At 34.8% G+C, this 21,624-nt stretch overlaps 1 long non-coding RNA gene and 2 pseudogenes across 1 annotated transcript; 1 reads left to right on the forward strand and 2 right to left on the reverse strand.

The window, feature by feature from the left end:
- Positions 1–3,541: 3,541 nt before the first annotated feature.
- On the forward strand, positions 3,542–6,377 carry LOC148802581 (uncharacterized). The gene is made up of 4 exons (XR_016081882.1): positions 3,542–3,692; positions 3,767–3,844; positions 4,880–4,955; positions 6,143–6,377. It is a non-coding gene; the product is annotated as an uncharacterized LOC148802581 (long non-coding RNA).
- A 1,668-nt stretch (positions 6,378–8,045) lies between these two features.
- Positions 8,046–9,445, reverse strand: LOC148802582 (protein FAR1-RELATED SEQUENCE 5-like; annotated as a pseudogene).
- Positions 9,446–10,901: 1,456 nt separating this feature from the next.
- LOC148802583 (protein FAR1-RELATED SEQUENCE 5-like) lies at positions 10,902–11,973 on the reverse strand (annotated as a pseudogene).
- Between the last annotated feature and the right edge of the window lie 9,651 nt (positions 11,974–21,624).

Here is a 21,624-nt window from a genome sequence, read left to right on the forward strand (position 1 = left end):
TCCAATTCTGAGCTTGATTGATTGATTTCTTCTTCCTCCAAGAAGCTCGGATATTCATCTTGAGTATTTGTATTTTCATCATCCATATCAAATTCAATAGAAGGTCCAACCTCAGTAGTTGATGTTTGGGGGGGCCTGAATAAGTAGTATGATAATATTTGAAGAGACGATTTAAGCCATCCATAACCTTTTCAATCATTTCATAGACCTTTTTAGTTTCATAAATCTTTGAATAGCAAAATTTCACATACTTTAATTTATACCTTGGGTCTAGAATTACAGCAAATACTAACAATAGGTTAACCTTATCAACATTTCCCCAATATTTGTCAAACTTTTCTTTCATCTTCATAGCTATATCAGAGAAACAAGGATCTACGTGCTTGCACCATTGTATTAGAATTCTTTCAACTTGACAAATTTCATGAAAATAAATATTTGATGTAACATAAGAATGACCAGATAATCATTTCGTTACATTATAAAACTTTCTCAAAAACTTACACAAAATTTCTGCAGTCTTCCAATCTTTCTCTACAGGAATACAATCCTTAAGGTCTCTGGAAAAATTACAGTCTTGTTCATCAAGACACTCAAAAACCTTTTGAAACTTCAAAGCCATACCTAACATTAAGTACATGGAGTTCCATCTATTTGGAACATCTAGACAGACAAGACATTTGCTTGTAATCTTTTCTTGTTCAACACAAGCTTTAAATTGTTGATGCCTTGCTGGTGAACTTCAAAATATGTATAGAGCAGTGTACATGAAAGTACTCACCATTTAATAATAAACCATTTTTTTCATGAATTTTCTTTTTAAACTTTTAATGGAAACATCATTAACAGTACAATTGTCTACTGTAAGAGTGTACAACTTATCTATCGCCCATGACATTAAACAAAACTCTGCATTTTAAGCTATCACCTCACCACCATGTGGACATGGAACTATACAAAAGTTGATAATCCTTTGTTGTAGATTCCAAGAATTATTGATGAAATGCATTGTAAGGCACATGCAACCAAGATTTTGGTTAGATGTCCACATGTCTATAGTGAGGCAAATGCGTTGATCGATTGTTGAAATCATGTCTTTCAATTTCTTTTTTTTCATCATTGTACAACTCTAAACAATTCTTTGTCACAATTGTACGGGACATGATATTAAATATAGGCTATAAAGCCCTCACAAAATATTGGAAACCTTCATGTTCCACAAAATTGAAAGGCAACTCATCAAGAATTATCATCTGGGCAAGTTGTTTTCGACAATGCTCTTGTTCAAATTTTTAATTAACTATGACATCTTTTCCTTGTTCATTTGATGCAACTGGTTGAAATGACAAAACTTGTTGATTTTTGTCCTTCACACTAAAATGACATTTATTGCATTTGGATAAATGCCTAGAAAGTGTACTAGTTCCTTGAGAACTTGCGCACCCAAATTCTTGATTACAGTAATTACAATTTGCCCAAGTTGGTTTTGAACCATCTGTATTTTTCCTTTTAGTAAAATATTTCCAAACAGAAGATGCATTTTTGCTTGGTTATTTAGGTGTTACCTCTGAAGTTGCTTCTTTGTATTCACATCATTATGAGGTCTACACCCATTTTGTTTTCCATTTCATTGTCCTTGTCTCCCATAGTTGATATATACAAAAAAGATAAACATATTATAACAAATTAGTATAATAAATAAACTTGCATATATATGGATGGTGATGAATTAACATATTACATATACAAGACTAAGAAACTCCCATAAAAAAGAGTCAAACACTAAGAAGAATAAGCAATCATGGAGCTGGGAGCCCATCCATTCACCTACATGCCAAAGTATAGGCTATTGGGCTATCTTTAATCCATGGGCTTGAACTTGGAGAGTAGTTTGGTGGAGCCCAAATGTAGGTTTGTAGGTCATTCACAAGCAAAGGCAAATGTGCGCATTTAACCCGTTGACATTTAAAATCGAATGGATGATCCTAAAATGACTACTACACCTATGACCTGTCGTTTACTCCATCTCCTCGTGAGCATATCAACATGTCAAAAGGTAGTTATCCATTGGAAGGAACCTGTTTCAAGTTTTGAGTTCTTTATAGAAAAAAAATAAAGGATAAAAGAATTACACAAATTCTAAAATAATACAGCCTTGATTTATAATAGAAACAAAGGTGAAGTTAGACTTTTGTTTACTTTTTGATAAAATAATATCCTTCATCTTTTAAACAAACATTTGTTTTAGATTTTAAAATAAGAAAATGTTAAGAATTTGGCAAATCCAATGAACAATTAAACAGTTAAATAGTATAGCAACTAGAAAGTAGAAACATAGCAAGCCTTGCCTTGGATTTATGTTTACTTGTTAAGGTATCACTAATAGAGTAACAATTACATAAATAGTAAAATAACAGGCCTATTGCCCTATTCTAATCATCCTAGAACAAGAAACCTAACCCAAAAGTCTGAAAGAGTGTGTGAATGTGTCAGTGTTGAGTGACAAACATAGGTGAATGTTTAGATTATTAAAAAACTAAAAAACACCATTTGAGACAAAAAATAATTAATGGTGTTGCCATCAACCGTGAGTTGTGAGTGACGAACAGGTAAATGGCTTATTCGTATCTTTTCATATTAGTAAAAAACTAAAAACACCATTTGATGGTTTGATCTCACGTGAAAGGAAGGGGAGAAATCAAAAAAATATTGAGATTTAACACTTTCTAGTTATGTGGCAGCAAGCTATCAGCTATGGGTGATGGGCGTTTGGGTGACAAACAAGAGAGTAGAACACTTTAGATGGTAGACCACTGTAGTGTAGACTCTGTACTTTTGTAGTCTGTACTCTATAGATGGGTGGCAAATAGCCAAACAGGAGGGAGGAGACCAGTCGACCACTATAAATGGGTGGCAAAGAGGAGAGAGAAGAATAAAATTTTCAAAAAACACAAAAGGTTATTAGGATTTTAGTTTTGTTGATTACTTGATTAGGATATGATTAACTTAAAAAAAGGCATGATAGCATGTAGGGGGCTATACAACTATCATGAATCTTAACAAATCAGTGTATGTTATATATTTATATGACATGTAGTAGAGTTGTAGACTAGTAGACTAGTAGTCTAGTACTATAGGGCTCGGGTTGCCCAAGGGGTCAACCCTAACCCTAACCCAATCATCAGCCCAGCCCAACCCAACCCGACTTTTTCGGGTTGGGTTCGGGCCAATCCGACCCAAGTTGCAGCCCTACTAGGGTTTGGTGGAGGAGAATAAAAAATGGGTGGAAGTTTGAAATAAAGATGAGGACAGGCAATCTCAATTGGGTTTTTGTCCATTTGTTTCCGGTTCAACTAGATAGCTTCAGCTAATGGGTAAAGGGCCATTAACATTAGAAAGGAGTCTAGATTCAATGGACCTTGGGTTCACGGGGTGCATGAACCCTCCAATGAGAGGCATTCATGTTGCCCTCTTTAATGCTTGCTATTTTGTTACATTAACAATGTCTATTAAAGGTTGTCATCCCGGTTCAATCAATTATGTTAAAACAAAACCCAAGTAATGTACTCTCTTTCCCCTGTCATTCGCTTAAAATCTATTTCCCTAGTTTCATTTCCACCGAGTCCTAGCTCAAGAGCAAGAGGATACCAATGGCGATTTCAGCGAGTCCGACAACATGGAGTCAACCGGCGGTAAGCATCCATTCTCCTCATTTTCCTTCCTAACCTGTTATTCCTCTCCAATTTGATATTCTTCCTTTTTACAGACCACCGGCGGTGATTTCTCTATTTCATTGACCTCCGACCGATGGTGTGGAATCAATTGCGACAAGTGTAAACCAGTGGTAAGCATCCATCCATCGTCTCTTTCTAACAACAAACCACTGCTAGTAAATGGTATGGGTATTTTAGACTGAACCAATCTATTATTTCTCTCCATTTTGTGAGGTATTGTTCTATGATATGTGTAAATTTATTTTTTTATTTTTGGGTGATTTTATCTAGTTTTATGCTAAAGTAAAACATGTCTTATATACCCTTTGGTGTAACAGGAACCTTTTCTAATCTAAGACAAGAATTATAAGACATGCATTTTTTTGTCCATGGTATAATTTCATAAATGAGTAGAGCCATTGAAAGTGTACTAATTCCCCCTCATTTCTCGTTTCATGCTTTGATAAATCATGTCACTAATTCCCTCTCATTTTCTCTTTTCTCTTCTTTAAAGTTCACTAACTTTTGCATAGTGTATTGCATAATTTTGCTTGTTGGTTCTATTTGATTCTTGCTCATGAATTACCAACTTGGAAATTAGTCTTTGGTTAAGAAGTAGTAGATATAGAAACTGAGGCAACTAACATTTTTCATTATTTGTTGGCTAACATAATAATATATTAAGAAGCAAACTACCTATTCCAACAAATTAATTTATCATCAAATCAATTGAACAAGTGTATACTTATACATGTATATATATTTGTGTTTTTGTACCACTTTTCTTATTCTATTTTCTCACACGCTTGCTTATTTCTTTGACCAGTATATATCTTGTATTGCATTAGTGCACTCTTGATAATACACACCTACCTAAACAATGTTCTTGGCAATACACTTATATGTACTAACAAATATAATTAAAAACACTAAGGAAAAAATCAACGAGAAATGTTGAAATAAGATGCATAATTAAGATACACTGTTATTTTTAAATGTTTTATATTAGTCAAACTGATTAGCATGTGTGAAAATAGTTTTATTATCCATTAAATTTTTTGTTAATTGTTTAAATGTTTTCTAATACAAGGAATGAGTTTTGAGTCCACTTGTGATCAACCATCCTATAGAGATTTAAAATACAATCCAATGTTTTATGATTGCAGAAGGAGTTGTATAATTCAAGTATCAAAGACAGCTCAAAATAGACATAGATTGTTTTACACTTGTCCTAGAAAAGTTGTAAGTATTATAATAACTTCACATGTTTGATGTTTGCGATAATATTGGTGTTGTTTGAATGATGTATTGACTTCTATGTAGCATCCATGTAGGCAAATTAACTAAATGGAAAACATTGTGATTATTTTGCATGGGCAATTCCTAGAGGTTTGGAAGATGACATTACTTCGTTCATAAACAACTAAGAAGATCTGGAAACCCGAATTGACGAACTTGACAAATTAATTGCTGATATGGATTGCCATTTGAGGATAATAAAGTCTTTGCTATGTTCCCACCAATTTCATTCCACGCATTTCAGACATGATTGGGCTTCTTGTGTATATGCATAAGTAGTCCTTATGTGCCTGTATTTGGACTCTTGTTTATGTAAATTTTAAATTTTAGACATGTTGCTTATCAGATGTGGGGGGATGTTGTGTTAGGACTAATGAATAGTGGGGTAGCTAGTAAAACGGACTATATAGGGACTAATGAATATTTTGTACTCTATATTATTATTTAAAAATATTGATTGTACACAGGGATAGTAATAAATAATTTGAACTTTCATGGTTTTCTTATTTTATCTAGATGCATATGGAATATGCCAAAATGTTATGGAAATAGTTCAAGATTATATTTGTAAAATTTAGTTACAAAATTGGATTTAATCTAATCAAGATTATGATTGTGGATGAGAAAAAAAAAAACATTAGCCAATGCTAGACCCAACTACCTGGGTCGTCTTAGGAGGGGTGAACTGGTTACAAACATAACCTTTGACACTTTTTTTTACACAAAGTGGCTTCTCACACCACTATACCAAGCAATAGCTCCTTGTTGAATAATAAATTGAGGTAATAAAAATAATCCTATTTGTTTGTTATTTGACAATAACTCCTATTGTTACATTCTAAAAGTAATAGGATAATGATCATTCAAATAGGGATGATTTATAGCAGTGATTATTATTTACATAGCCTTGTACATTACTGTAATGATGGATTATGGTCCTAGCCTGTTATGAGATGTTCATATACTATTGTACTAGTTATTGCTTGGACCACATTATAAAGCTTGGTTTCCTTAAAACTTGAGCCCTAAGTTAGATTTTGTCCTTTGTGGGTTACATGTTTTATAATCTTATTTTCTAGGCTAATCATTGTGTTAGGTTAGTAAACCAATAACTTGTTTGATCTTCCTAGGTACACGTGCACCTGGCTACATGAATGAGAATTTTCTACTTGCGATGCTCTTGAAACAAGTGTCTTGTAATAATCCTGATCTCATGGACTATTAACCAAAATTTTTGCAACATTTTGTGTTTAAAAGTTCGGGTCCATTTATCCCAAAAACCATTCAAAGTTGTATGTTTTTCATTGGAAAGAAATCTTTACAATCTGTAGTGGCTCTAAATATTAGGGGGTTGATTTTTCTCAAAGTGGCATGTTTTTCATTCTTACAACTTGTCCATGGATCTTGTTAGATAACTCAAGATGCTGAATTTCTTGAAAAGGAAGAAATCAACTAAAGGTTGAGCTTCTCATCTACAACAATCATCATTCCTCAACCCAAGATGGGAGAGGGGGAGTCTCCTCATCATAATACTATACAATTCTTAAATGTTAAAAGAGAAACCTTATCATTTTCCAAACATGTTGATTAATGATGAAATTAGAGAAGCAACAAACAAAACACACCCATAAAGTTGCCATGCCCAAAGGCCACTCGATGATTTTTATAAATGAAAAGGAATTCCATTCCTTCAACTTCCAAATCCCCTCCCCTATAAATATGTAGCTACTAAAAAATGTAAAATGAATAACATTTTCCACAATTGACACAACACACCCTTGCACAAGCTTTACATCTTATAGAGTGCAAAAATAAGACATTTAGAACTAATAGGACACTAGTTGAATGGAGGAACCACAACTAGTCCAAAAATGTTATATCGAAACATATATAAGAATTAGCAAAAAGAAAATGTTTGATAAAAATACCATCCTAGTGAGAAACTAATATTAACCAAATTGACCACACTGAGATCAATGATCAATTCTCAAGTTCAATGTGTTACACTAGTTAAGTCAAAATTAAAATTAACCAACTCAACTTGAGTAGGATCAAGACAATCCCAATTGTAATATGTCATTTTTGAGTACAACTCCATGAGGTGCACGATTAGTTTTTAACATTGTGCTAGCTAACATGGCCTTCAATCTTTAAGTAGTTTCAACAAATGATCAGAATTCTAAAATAATTTCCATTGAACCTATGACAAAAGAAGTAAAATTGTAATTCCTAAATGGCTTCTAATAGCTAGAACATCAAGGATCTTGGGATCAATACATAAAAATTCAGCATTTGAGAAAACCCCAAGTAATTTGAAAATGGAATACTAAAAGTAATAATGATGCCCTTTTCAACAACATAAAGATATTGCGAGATGTAATGTTGTAGGTTCCAACATGAGATATATTTGTAGTAAAAGTATGTATGAGTTATTCAGAAGTCTTTTATCTCATTATTAGGGTTAAAGAAATAAGAAAAGAGAAAAGAGGTATGGTTTGTAGACTTCACTTGTTTCAATAATATTAACTAGGTAGGATTTCCTAAAAATAAATAGATAGGAAAAGGGGAACATTACACTCATCAAAATGGTGTTATTATCTATTTTCAAATGCTAGTTGGTTTTCATGATCCAGATTTGTGCCAAAATACCATTATAATTCATTCATGATATTTCCCTACAACAGATAACAAAAAATTGAAGAATATAGCAAACTGATTACGAGCTTGTTAGCAAAATAAGCAAGCTTCACCTGCCTCATTTGGCTGTCAATTGTGCCTAATGATATTAAAGCATGTATTAACTCTATTATGCTTATTGGCTTATGAATAGCAAACTGATTATGTTCTAGAGCATTTGCCAATCCACTGGTGTCAATATTCATTGCATATGGTTGGCATGCAAACTGATTAAGATCAAGTGTATTTGCCATGAATGGATCAACAACATATGACTCCTATTAAACAAGCATATAAAAAAGATAAACAATTTGATCAAGAACTAAAGTTGTAATAGTGAAAAATAATTAAATAATATTATGTGTGATTTGATATAATATCAAAGGAAGATGAGTTGAAGGTTGAGCTTTTCATTGTCAAACTAGTTGGAATTTGTGGATGGGGTTGAGAATTCTTTTTACTTTTCTTTCTTTTCTCAAAATGTTGCTTTATTCTACCACCACCACCACGACAACCATTTTTACCACTCTTGCGCTTCTTTGCAAATCCCGTTACCTTGTTTGTGATATCATCAAATGATACTACATTTTCTACTTCCTCTTTGTTTCCCTCATTTTATAAATTCTCAAATAATTGACATGATCCTAGTTGAATACCATGTTGTTTATACACATTCAAATTTTCTCCAATATTTATAGAATGAGCAAATTGTGTATCACATGAAACTTCAGCTTTCATTACTTTCTCTGCTTTAATACGAATCTTTTGAAACCCATTTGATACATACTCGTAAGCCTTTTTATCTTCTACAGCCTGATTTAATATGTCCCATGAATTTTTCACCAATTAGTTGCCCTCATAGTATACCCACGGTTAGGATCAAGCTTAATTGCACAATCATGATAGTCTATTGTGGTTCTATCTATTGCATTTCTTGTCCATTGTTTCAAAAATATATTGGGATGGAGGATGCATTATCCTATTTTTAGCAAGCACTTTCAACCCATGACCAAAAAGCAACCCAACAAACTCAAAATTTCTACAACTACATGAGATTAACATATTCAATTGTGAAAATATTATAACATGCTCATGCCTTTTGCCATACATGGGTACAGTGGTCTTAATCCCTTCATCAACCTCAACTTTCTTGTCTACAAAACAGATTAGGGAGTTATGGTACTCTTTCTCAAATTTCCTGAAAATTGTAGGAGTATAAACATTTGCGGTTTATTGAATAATCGATACTTGTATGCTCAAATGGGGCTTGCTTTGGATTATCTTGAAATCCATCTCCAATTTTTTTTGGCATCTATCTTTCACAACTCTTTCAAAATGATCCAAGAATTGAGATATATTCAATGATGATTTCAAATAACCACTTGATAAACTATTTATGCCTTCACTCCTTTGAGTGTTTTTCATGTTTGTAGAAAAGCGCTTCCTCCCATAAACCAATGCCCACTTCTCTTTCACTTCAAACAATCCTTTTAACCATGTATTCTCTTTCAGATCATAATTATAAATCATTTCTTCTCAAGTTGTGAAAATTTCACCATTTTTTTCATAATCATATTAATAGAGTCCAATCCGTCCAGAATTCTGGATAGACGTTGGGCAGTTCTCATCCCTGTTTTCTTGCATCTGTAGATAACCTTATTTGTTGTAATCTCCTATCTTTCTGTAGTTTGAATTCAAATGTAACAATCTCAACAATGTATATAAATACAATACCATAGTAGCAAAAGGATACTCATAGGAAGCAGGTCTGGACTATGATGAAACTTTTAGTCCCATGGTAAAACCTACTACTATTCGGACTGTCCTATCTCTTGCTGTGTCATCCAACTGGTCCATTCGCCAATTGGATGTAAACAATGCTTTCCTCCATGGAATTCTTCAAGAGGAAGTCTTCATGAAGCAACCTACTGGTTTTATAGATCCTTGGCATCCCACATATGTTTGTAAGTTGAATCGCTCTCTTTATGGGCTGAAACAGACCCCATGGGCCTGGTTCACATGCTTACAAGACTATCTCCTTTCTTTGGGCTTTGTTGAGTCCAAGGTGGACTCCTCTCTCTTCTTTTATCGCTCAGGAGGTGCTGTTACACTACTACTTGTCTATGTTGATGATATCTTGCTTACAGGTTCCAACTCTACTGCTATTTCTACTCTCGTTCAACAACTATCTACCCAGTTTGCACTCAAAGACTTGGGTCCTGCACATTACTTTTTTGGTTTAGAAGTCCATAGAAGTAGTGCTGGTATTCACATCTGCCAGCACAAGTATATTCAGGATCTATTACAACGGACTCAGTTGCATGAAGCTAAACCAGTTTTGTCTCCCATGGCAGCATCAACTCGGTTCATTCCATCCTTGGGCACTCCATTACTAGACCCTACACAGTTTTGGAATATTATTGGTGCTTTGTAATATGTAACACTCACCCGATCAGACGTAGCTTACTCTGTCAACAAGATATGTCAATTTCTTAAAGCACCTACAGATGAACATTGGGCTGCTGCAAAACGCATTTTGCATTACCTTAAAGGGATTATCACTCATGGCTTCCTTTATCGTCCATCTTCTCACATTCTCACTGCCTTCTCAGACGCTGACTAGGCCAGTTGTCCTATCAATCACCCTTCACAACGTGATTAATGTGTGTTCTTAGGCTCCAACCTCATCTCCTGGTCTTCTAAAAAGCAATCGACAGTGTCAAGGTCCTCCACTGAGTCTAAGTATAGGAGCTTTGCTGCCACCACTACTGAAGTTACATGGCTTCGTATGTTGCTTCAAGAGATGGGTGTTCCTCTCCTCTCCTCCCACCATATGGATAGACAATCTCGGTGCCAAATTCCTTGCTTCGAATCCGGTTCACCACTCCCACACTAAACATATCGAACTAGACATTCACTTTGTTCGAGAAAAGCTTGCCCAAAAAGTAATTGATGTTCAATTTGTTCCTACTCGCAATCAATTGGCAAATATCCTCACCCAGCCACTGCCATCACCTCGATTCGTTGAGCTCCGATCCAAGCTAACTGTTGTGCCTCAACCCCATCTGCTTGAGAGGGGGTAATAGAGTCCAATCCATTCAGAACTCTAGATAGACGCTGGGCAGTTCTCATCCCTATTTTCTTGCTTCTATAGATAACCTTATCTGTTGTAATCTCCTATCTCTTTGTAGTTTGAATTCAAATGTAACAATCTCAATAGTGTATATAAATACAACACCATAGTAGTTGAACATTCAAGCTGCTTAATTTGTCTTTCACACAAGAGCCTTTTACATATATCAATTTGTTAAAATCTTTCTCAAATGTCTTGGAAACACAAAAAACATGTGACAAGTGTTTAATTGCATTTTGATAAATGTGCCAAATATAAAGGCGATGATTAACCTCTAGGAAGACATTGTATGGCCTTTTCCGTTGCTGCATATTGATTTATTAAGATCGTTATTGGATTTTTTCCACCCATTGCATTTGAGAATGATTCAAAAACCCAATTAAATGATTTGACAATTTCATCATACATTAATGCAGCCCCAAATATAATTGTTTGTCTATGGTGATTAACACCAACAAACGGTGCAAATGGACATTGATCTCGATTAGTTCTGATGGTGGTGTCAAAGCAAACTACATCCCCAAAAAAATGATAGTCAAATACAATTCTTGCATTAGCCCAAAAGGTATTTGTAATCTAATCTGTGGTGTTGTATGAAGTGCAAGGATGAAAAGCTCTTCATCTATAATTTTCAAAAAATTTTAAAATAGCTCCTACACCTCCATTTTCCATATCATTCTATCTCTTTATATGTAGGTAATTATGATAATTAATATGAGTAAACCTCAGATTCTCAATTCCTCTAACTTGATTGGCCATATACTCCATAATGGCTTTTGGACCTATACTTGACTAGTCTGCAAGATCAGCCTGAGTAATTTCGGCCACTTTCATTCGCCTTTGTGACCTTAACATATATGTCTTGCTTGGAGTTACAACCTTATGATTATGTTCCTTTTCAAACCGTGTAATGCAATATTGACTACTTTCTTTCAAAGCAACAAGCATGTGTATATGACATCCAGTTCTTGTGTTGTCACGATAATACTTCACATTACCTCTTTATCTGTCTTCCCAATAACCTTGAGCAGAACAACAAAATGGCATATCTCTTATTAAGCCAGTTTTTGTTTTATGTTCCTTGCTCTTTTGAGTACTAAATCCAATTCTTCTAGCATATTCATTATAAAATAGATATGCTCTATAGTGCATTTTGTTCCATCACTAGTTTCATCATCAAATAGCAATTTAAGTGCAACATGACAATCTTTATTTTATTTGCAAGATTTTCATCTTCACTATAGAGCCTAATACATTCTACATCTTGTGTATCCATTTCAATTTTTTTCTATGACTATAACCTTCATGTAACAATGAAGAAATCAGATATCCAAGATACCACACATTATGTTAAAGTTAGCTAAGACAAAAGAAAAAATGTTGGAAGATAACATATATTCTTTGACTTGCACCAAGTCAATATTGAGTTGACTAATCATATTTGAAAATGCTAAGAATTCAATTACTAGGAACAAATTTTTTACGCAGATATTGAAGCAAGGAAAGAATACATAGAGAATTAAATCAGTTTTCTTCCTACTCTTGGACCAATATCAGAATTTCTTCCTACTCCTAGACGAATATCAGATAGAGATATGGGGTTTTCTAGGTGTTTCAAAATTCATATTTTAGATTTTTAAGAATAAGTTTAAGTTTCAGTCATCTAAACTAGGAAACTTTGATTTCAACATAAGTTTTCTTCCAAAAATTAACAATTAAATTTACACGCATCATATGTTGATAGAAATACAAGTAAATAAATATGCTCTTATTTAATAAATATTTATATACGACAAAGTTTTGAAGTATAATCTGTCATATTAGAGAGGGCAGATCTCTAGACATTTTCATTAATAATATGGAAATTCAATTTTATTAATAGAGAAAATGGAAGATAATGACGATCATATTCTATGTACAACAATAGCCTACAAGCACTATGTTTCTTAAGAGTAAAATCCATCACAAATGGATACCTCACAAAATGGAGTGGAATAACAGATTGGTTCAGTTTAAAATATCCACACCATTTTTTGACAGTGGTCTGTTGTTAGAAGAAGAGGATGGATGGATTCTTACCGCCGGTGTACACTTGTCGCCGGTTGATTCCACACCATCGAAGGTCAGTGAAATAGAGAAATTGCCACTGGTAGTCTGTATAAAGGAAGAATATCAGATTGGAGAGGAATAATAGGTTAGGAAGGAAAATGAGGAGAACATATGTTATTTCTGGTTGGTTCTTGTCACCGGTTGACTCCACGTCATCGGATTCGTTGAAATGTTGCTGGTGGCCTCTTGCTCTTGAGCTAGGGCTCGGTGAAAATGAAACCAGGGAAATAGATTTTAAACGAATGAGGGAGGAAGAGAGTATAGGCTCGGGTTTTGTTTTAACATAATCGGTTGAACCGACTTAACAACCTTTAACAAACATTATTAACGTAACAGAATAGCAAGCACTAAAGAGGACAACATGCATGCCTCTCATTGGAGGGTTCACGGGGGCTAAATCCGGGCTCTTAGTGAAGACCCCAACTTTATTTATAACCAAAATTGAGAAGGCAGCTTTATAACATTTTCAATTAATCCGTGCTCATCTAAAGTTGAATTTCAGTATTATCTTGTGAGTTATATTTAGTAACTAAATTAAAATAATATTGTGAACATTTTTATATATTATTGACAAAATGAACTAAAAATAACTTTTGAACACAATAGATTGAAAATTTTCAAATTTGAACCCACGACAATTTATTAAGAGATACAATATATATTTTAACTAATTTGAATAAATGAATGAATGAGAGGAATAAGTCATATTGGTTGCAAGGGGTATATAATTTGACTTGGTTGTATTGATTATAGACCTGGCAAAAATTAACCCAACTCGTGAACTTGACTCAACTCAACCCGAAAAAATAGGGTTAGGGTCTCATATTTAGTTACCTAAATGTGAGGATGACCCGATCCGGAGAAAATTGGGTTGGGTCAACCCGCTAACCCAATTGTCAAGTCTAATTGGGACTATTTATGCATTTCTAGAAGTTTCTACTCTTTAATTTTTTCTATTTAATCTTTACTCATTATTATTTATTCTTTAAATTGTTAGATGTTTAGGTTTTTTATTTTATATTTAGAATTTTAAGGTTAATTCTTTTAATTTTGACATTTTTCATGTAGTTTTTCTTTATTTTTTTAATTTAGTTATTTTTGGGATGACCCGAATTGACCCATGGGTTAACCCTAACCCGAACATTTAGGGTAGGATTAGCATTCAATAGCTCAACCCGAAATTCAACCCAACATGAAATCAACCCGATGTGTCTAGACCCAACCCACCCAACTCAATTGCCAGGTCTAATTGATTCATCAAATGACCCGAGTCTAATTGATCTCTGAATTCCATTCTTCTATGTCACAACAATGTTGGGTACGTCAGTTTTTGTCGACCATAAAAGAAAAATTAGGCTCATTTGGCATCCCTTATTTTAAGGATTTATTTTCTTTTTGCAGTCAAAATGCTCTCATGAACATTGAATTTTAAACAGTAAAAAGGAGACAAGTCCTTAAAATAAAGAATGCCAAATGCAGCAAAACCGATCAAGTAGATTGAAGCATCAACCAATCATCAAATCCTTGAAATTGTTAAAGGTTTCCTTACCTTTATCTCCCTTTCCCTACTTTTTCCTTCAAATCAAACATGACCTTCAAGACAGTAGGTGATTTGTATTTCTTCAAGATTTATCACACTAGGGTTGTCAATGGGTCAGGCAGATCCGATAGATCCAAATCGAACCAGCCCAATTATATAAGATTTGGGTCTGCATTATTTGTATCTTTATAATTGGGTTGGGATTGGTTATAAGTTGTTTGAGTCGGTCAACAAACTGGTTAGATTTATAATTGTGTATGTATCCCAGTCTAATATCTATTAGTCTTTCTCTTCACAAAAATACCTGTTCTCTTATAATATATTTGTAATACTATGGTATTATGATGTTCAAATGTAGGGATGGAAATTTCTAACCTACCTGATGGATATTTATCTCAATGGAGTGTTTTTTTTTTTGCTTGAAAGATGGATTTTGGGGAGGGGACGGGTTTTTGGACTTTACAACTTGTATGAGTACACAGGTAAGGTATGATATTAGGCATGATTTTTAAAATCGACCCAGTGATCGAACCGGTCAGGGGTTCGGTTACCGGGTTGAACGGTCCAACCATTAGAACCGAATGCTTGGCCCGTTCTGACAGAAAAATAAAAAATTCAAAAAATTCATAAAAAATGAAAAATGGTCAAAACCGTTCAAATGGTTCGAACGGTTAATCGCCTAGTTCAGCGGTTCACTGACCAAAATCAACAGTTTTGGGGGGAAATCTGGTTTTTGGGGAAAACGGAACTGGTCACTTGATCGGTTCCTTGTTTTTTTGGTCCGACCGTCCGTTCTTGTCCGGTTTTGAAAACCATGGTATTAGGTTAAACCTGACCCTCCCCAATCCATATATTGCTGGAAGTAGGGTGTCAATGTACTCGTTTTGGGTTGGATCCCGTCCAAATCAAAATCAATTTGGATGGATTGAATGGACCAATAAGACATATTGAATTGGACCAGTCCGAACTACATGGTCCAAAGTATTTATTGGATTGGATTGGGACAGATTGAACTAATATTTGTTATGCTGATAGAAGATAAGAATAAGGTGTTAATGGACCAGGTTTGTTAGAACCAATCTAAATTTAAACCAATTTGAACAAATTGAACATTGCAGACATTGAACTGAATCAGTCCAAAATGGTCCAAAGTATTCATCGGAATGGATTGGACCTGCTCCATCTGTAATGGATTCATATTGGACCAAATCCGATTCAATTGACACCCCTAGTTCGAAGGCATATGAGCTTTATGTATTAGGTGTTGAATTTAACAACATTTTGAATTTTATGTGAAGTATAATTGATAGTTTATGTATTTTTTACATGTCTTGATCAAATAACTGGAAATTTTGAGGTTTATTCATGCTATATATAACATGACATAATAGGAAATTAGAATGTGGGGAGGGTTTGGGCTCTGAAAAACCAACCCGCTACAGGTTTTGGGGAGGATGTGGCCTATGGGTTGAGAGGTTTAGGAAGATAGATAGGGTCTAGAATGTACAAAATCCTACATGAATCCGCCCCATTTCCATCTCTATCCAAATGCATCAATTTAATAAATAAATAAGTAGATTTATAATCAAATTATAAGTTAAGAGTATAATCATCAATCACAATGAAGCCTCATCGGCTCAGACCCAAGAGTCCAGGTCCTATAGGGTCTGGTTCGGAATTGATTCTGCACATTCACTTATCAGGTGAAGACCACGTCTATCATGATCCGGCCCAAACCCAACTCATGACAGTGTTACATCACATCAAGTGGGCCTATGAGCCTGTCAGCCAGGAATCGGGATCTACTCCTCACACAGGGCGCTTCACACCAACCTTACAGATACATCTCATCATGCATTGGGAATATTTCCCATGAATAATAACGTATAAGTATGGGAGATGTTCCCAATGCATGATGGGATGTGTCTGTGAGGTCGGTGTGAGACACTCTGTGTGAGGAGCAGATCCTGTCTCACAAGCTAGATTGAGAATTGCCTAAAAAATTAAAAATATATGAGTATTAAGTCCATCATACCTTATTCCTAGACTTGTACATAAGCTGGGCTCGACTTGATCTTGTCTTTTACCAAAATTTGAATGGGCCTGGCCCAAAACCTGAACCCAAAACATTATAAAAAGTTAGTAGGCTGAGCCCGAACCAGCCAATAAACTAGTTTACTTCCTTTTCAAAATATATGAAAAATGTTTATGTTTTAACATGTGTTTCTGTTCATCTTCTCACATAAGGAGAAACCAGATTCGAACGAGCACCAGGGAACATGTTGTCTTTATATTCTAAAGATGGTCCTAAATAGCTTTTGCCCAGTTTTTCCAACAACATAATCCATATATGGGGTAGGCTGCATGAATATGCTTTGCCATCCCTTTCTATTCAGTGCTACAATGCCCTAGCATAAGTTCAGAAAGACAAAGTGAGAATCTTTGATCATGAGAGTTGGGCAGAAATTTGAGTACCATCTGCCAATCTGATGCAACCTTCCTCTTTTATCTGGGTTGGTGGTTGGTGGTGTAAGACAAACTCACACTAGCAGTCTCTTCATTATCACTGTCAGATGATTAGAAGTAATCAAGCACCCAAACAAACTGGTTTCTGTAAAAATCACAGGAGATCAACCCTGATGTGAAGTAAAACAAAATTGGAGATTATTTGCTCTCCCTTCTAGAATTCAATAGATTATGAATTATACTGCTGAAAGATATGGAAGTACAATAGCATTTTGTTTTGTAGTGTGCGTGTGTAGGGGTGTCAATTGGACTGGATTTTGTCCAATCCGATCCAGTCTAATGTGAATCCATTACAAATGGACCAGGTCCAATCCAATCCAATGAATATTTTGGATCGGTTCAATTCTCTGGACTGTTCAATCTGTTCAAATCTGTTTTAATTTAGATTAGTTTGAACTCAAACCCAGTCCATTAACACCTATATCCTAATCTTATATCAACAGACCAGATATTGACTTAATTTATCCCAGCCCAATACAAATTTATTATGAATGGATCAGGTCCAATCCAATCTAATAAATATTTTGGACCGGACTGATCTAATCTAATATGACTTTTTGGTCCGTCCAATCCGTTTAAATTGATTTTGGATTGAACGAAGTGCAGTCCAAAACCGGTCCGTTGGCACCCTTATGCCTGAGACAGTCGCTTGGCTCCTAATAAGGCTTAAAAAAGATTGCTCCAATGAGGTTGTGTCAAGGTAATTGAAGCCCACTTGGGGCTCATGAAACAAACCTTAACTAGCTACAAGCTCATGAAACAACTTTATGTGGTTGGGGCTTGGCTAAAGTGGGCTCTATGTTATTTGGGCCAATTATAGTTGGATCTTGGCAAGAAGAATTCAAGTCTAACGATACTTTAATGAGACTATAAGAGGTTGTTGAATTGCGCTGAAACACTTGAAAGTATGGCGCATGTGACATGGTGTAAAATCCTATGTATCCAATCATAAGTGAACAGCTAGTGTTTCATACACATAAATCTTTTGAGTAGGGGAGTCAATTGGACTGGATTTGGTCTAATCCAATCCAGTCCAATGTGAGTCCATTACAAATGGAGCAGGTCCAATTCAATCTAATGAATATTTTGGACTGGTCCAATTCAATGTCTGGACTGTTCAATCTGTTCAAATTCGTTTTAATTTAGATTGGTTTCAAATCAAACCCAATTCATTTGACACTTATATTCTTATCTTATATCAATAGATTAGATATTGGCTTAATTTAGCCCAACCCAATAAATTTATTATGAATGGACCTGGTCCAATCTAATCTAATAAATATTTTGGGTTGGTTCAATACAATATGCCTTTTTGGTCCGTCCAATCCGTCCAAATTGATTTTGGATTGGACAGGTCCAATCCGAAACCGGTCTATTGACACCTTTACCATGGAACATGTTTTATGCAAAATATATATATATATATATATATATATATATATATATATATATATATATATATATATATATATATATATGTATATCTTCCTTTGTTCCCAATGGTCCTGAAACTCTATGATCCAAGCTGAGAGGTTATATTTGATAGGGTTTCTGGCTGGTTGTAGTAGAAGTTTGGGATTAAATCCTGCCCACCCAAAAATAAAAAAATAAAAAAATAAAAATAAAAATAAGGCTTAAAGGAATCAGCTTGAAACAATATCAAACACCACTAAGAGTCAAAAGATCAGCTTGAAACATGGGTATGGTTCATGATTTGGCCTAGACTCCTGATCCCTAAATTTGTGTAAAATTAATATCGGGATAGAAATGAAAAAAACAAAAAAAAAATGTATTTGGTGTTTCTTTCTGAATAGCAAAATGGAATTTTTGGAGATGATCACAATTTTCCTGCGACCAATGTGGAAAACAAAAATTAGCTATATCTATCTTATTTTGGACATCTGGGTTATTCAACAATTTGGTTTTACTTTTAAAAACATAAACATCTGCCACATCAAAAACATCGTCTTACTCTTCACAGAGTGATCAGGCTCAATTTGGGCCTGATGATAAATCATATTTGAATTTAAGTTTTTATTCTTTCTTTTATTGATAAAAGGACCAAAAAATTTGTATACCAAAAATCGACCAAGACGACATAGAGGAGAGCTGGCTGAGCCAACCCTATTTTTGGACCTAAACAAAAATGGGTTGTGTTAATAACTGCATACAGGTCCTACACTAATCTACTTAATTTCTCCATTTTTGAACTTGAAAAGTCGGTTACATGTTTTATTCCTAAATTACCCTTGATTCTATAATAAAATTCTTCTTTATAACGTAGAGCTAACATTTAAAACAAGGGTAGCTTACTAGCTTAGGAGTATGATTTTGGTTGAATTTTATGTTTTTGGAAAGTTAGAATTAGAGTTAGAAGGTTTATTTGTTGCTTGTAAACTGGAAGGAGTCACATATTCTATGTTGGTTCCTGATCCTTGAAACCTGGGGAACCATAGTGAGTTATGGGCACTTGAGACCCATCTACAGCCCTATTTTCACCAGACCAGGCCCAATAGATCTCCCAGTAGAATAAAATCAATAAATTTGAGCTTTATCCATATATCACACAATCAACCAACGAGTTTTAGATCATTTAGATGGTGTTTGGAAGTGTGGATGTTTTTTGGGACCAATTTTCAAAAAAAAAAAAAAAAACATTCACACTTGTTAAACCTGTTTTTTACAAATAAACATTTTCATATACTTGATAGTGTTTCTGCCACATAGGCAGTAAGCAACACTAATGTTGTTTGGTTTGATAAGGTGATTTTCATCACCGTTTTTCATGTATGTGCAATCATTACTCCATATGATGGATATACGTAAGCACTGCATCATATAGTCGTTGGAAGCAACAGTTCGCCGATGCATGAAACATCAAATTTGAAGTTTCATGCAATGGGAGATGCGATTTACGATGCATGCCCATTTTCACCGTTTTTTCAAAAATCGCCTGAACCAAACAGTAATATAGGCGGTGTAAAATCGCCTACATAGATCCAACGTGGCACTGTTTTTCAGAAAAAACGCCCATGATACCAAACATCCTCTTAACCATGTAACGATGAAAATGAAGCCTAATGTTTGAAGTTCTGTGATACAGAATAAGTGCCTATCTGGGAGGGCTTTCATGCTGTGGCTTCACAGAAAGCCATGAAACTATGTTCGGTGAAAAACCCAGAAAACCAAAAAACGCATTGAGCTGAAAAATTAACTTTATGGTGAAGCTAGTATTTACATTGTTTATCATAAAATTGTTTCTCTCTTATCCTCTCTCAGGGTCTTTTATGATGGCACAAGTCTTCTTCGTCCAAGATTTGTATGATCTTGTTTGTAGGGTTTGGGGTTTGAATTTTAGCCAAGATTCAAAGTATCAATATGTATCGGCTCGTATCGGCCGATACATATCGTTCTGGGACCCCTTCGATACACTCCTATTGGGGGTCTGACCGGTTCAGGGGGTGGAGGAGCCCTAAACCAACCCCCTTATGGGCATATCGGGCATATCAATATTTTGAACCTTGGTTTTAGCGAGGTCTTGAGAGTCTCTATATTTGGCATTAATAAATTTTTAAGTTGACCACCTCTCCGCCTAAAGTAAAGTTTGAAATTAAAAAAGGATAGTTTTGGCAGCTTCTTTAAAACAGTTCAATCAATAAAACTCAATGCATGCTGAAGCACTCCCAAATAGGCCCTAAAACTCCTGCAGCAGTGGTCCAATTCAATGGGGATAACAGGTACAACTTCTTCCATTCATCAAGAAAAAACAGGGTGGTTACACTGATACAAGTTCCCCAGAAGGACAAAAGTAGTACAATGGGGGAGGACAATCAAACCAGCTCATACAACTGTTCAAAGAAAGAGAAAATTTTGCAGTGTGAGCCACTCACTCTATTCCCTACCCTTTTAACATAAAAAATAGAGAAGGAATCGAAATGTTGGAAGAGTTTCTTTGCAATATTCTTAATGGGCCAATGAGAAGTTGATAACTAGAAGTCTCCAACAGGGACCGAATTATTTCAAGTAAGGTTTTTAAAATTGAATCGAACAACAAACCGGTCAAAGGTCTGGTTTTCAGGTCGAACGGTCCGACTGTTCAAACTGAACAGACGGTTTGTTCTGACAAAAAAATTTAAAAAATTAAAAAATTAAAAAACAGTCAAAATCATTGAATGGTTCGAATGGTTCAACCGCCCAAATCGTGATTTATTCACCAAATCAATATATTTTTGGCAAAATTCTGGTTTAAAAAAAATAGAACCAATCACCTAATTGGTTCCCAATTTTTCTGGTCCGACCATCCTATCTCATCCGATTTTGAAAACCATGATTTGAAATGTGACTTTAGGTAGATCATTTGAGGAACAGCTGGTGGGTTAACCAGTAGTACAGCCACAGAAAACATAAGGGTTTTGGCCGAGCTGGTATATATATAATTGGTTCTTTTGTCAGGTGATTGAACTGCATTGAATTGAATAGATGTCTAAAGTTTACAAAAGTTCGCCCTCGTATAATTGTCTGAGTGCCCACTAATCGGACCCCATTTCTAATCAAGTACGCAACTTACAATTAGAAGTGATTGCTGATGGGTCAAATAATTTCCACCTTGATCAATCAGGTTGAAACCG

The sequence above is a fragment of the Nelumbo nucifera genome, chromosome 2 (assembly GCF_055504915.1).
Source record: "Nelumbo nucifera cultivar China Antique chromosome 2, China Antique-T2T, whole genome shotgun sequence".
Classification (NCBI taxonomy): domain Eukaryota; kingdom Viridiplantae; phylum Streptophyta; class Magnoliopsida; order Proteales; family Nelumbonaceae; genus Nelumbo; species Nelumbo nucifera.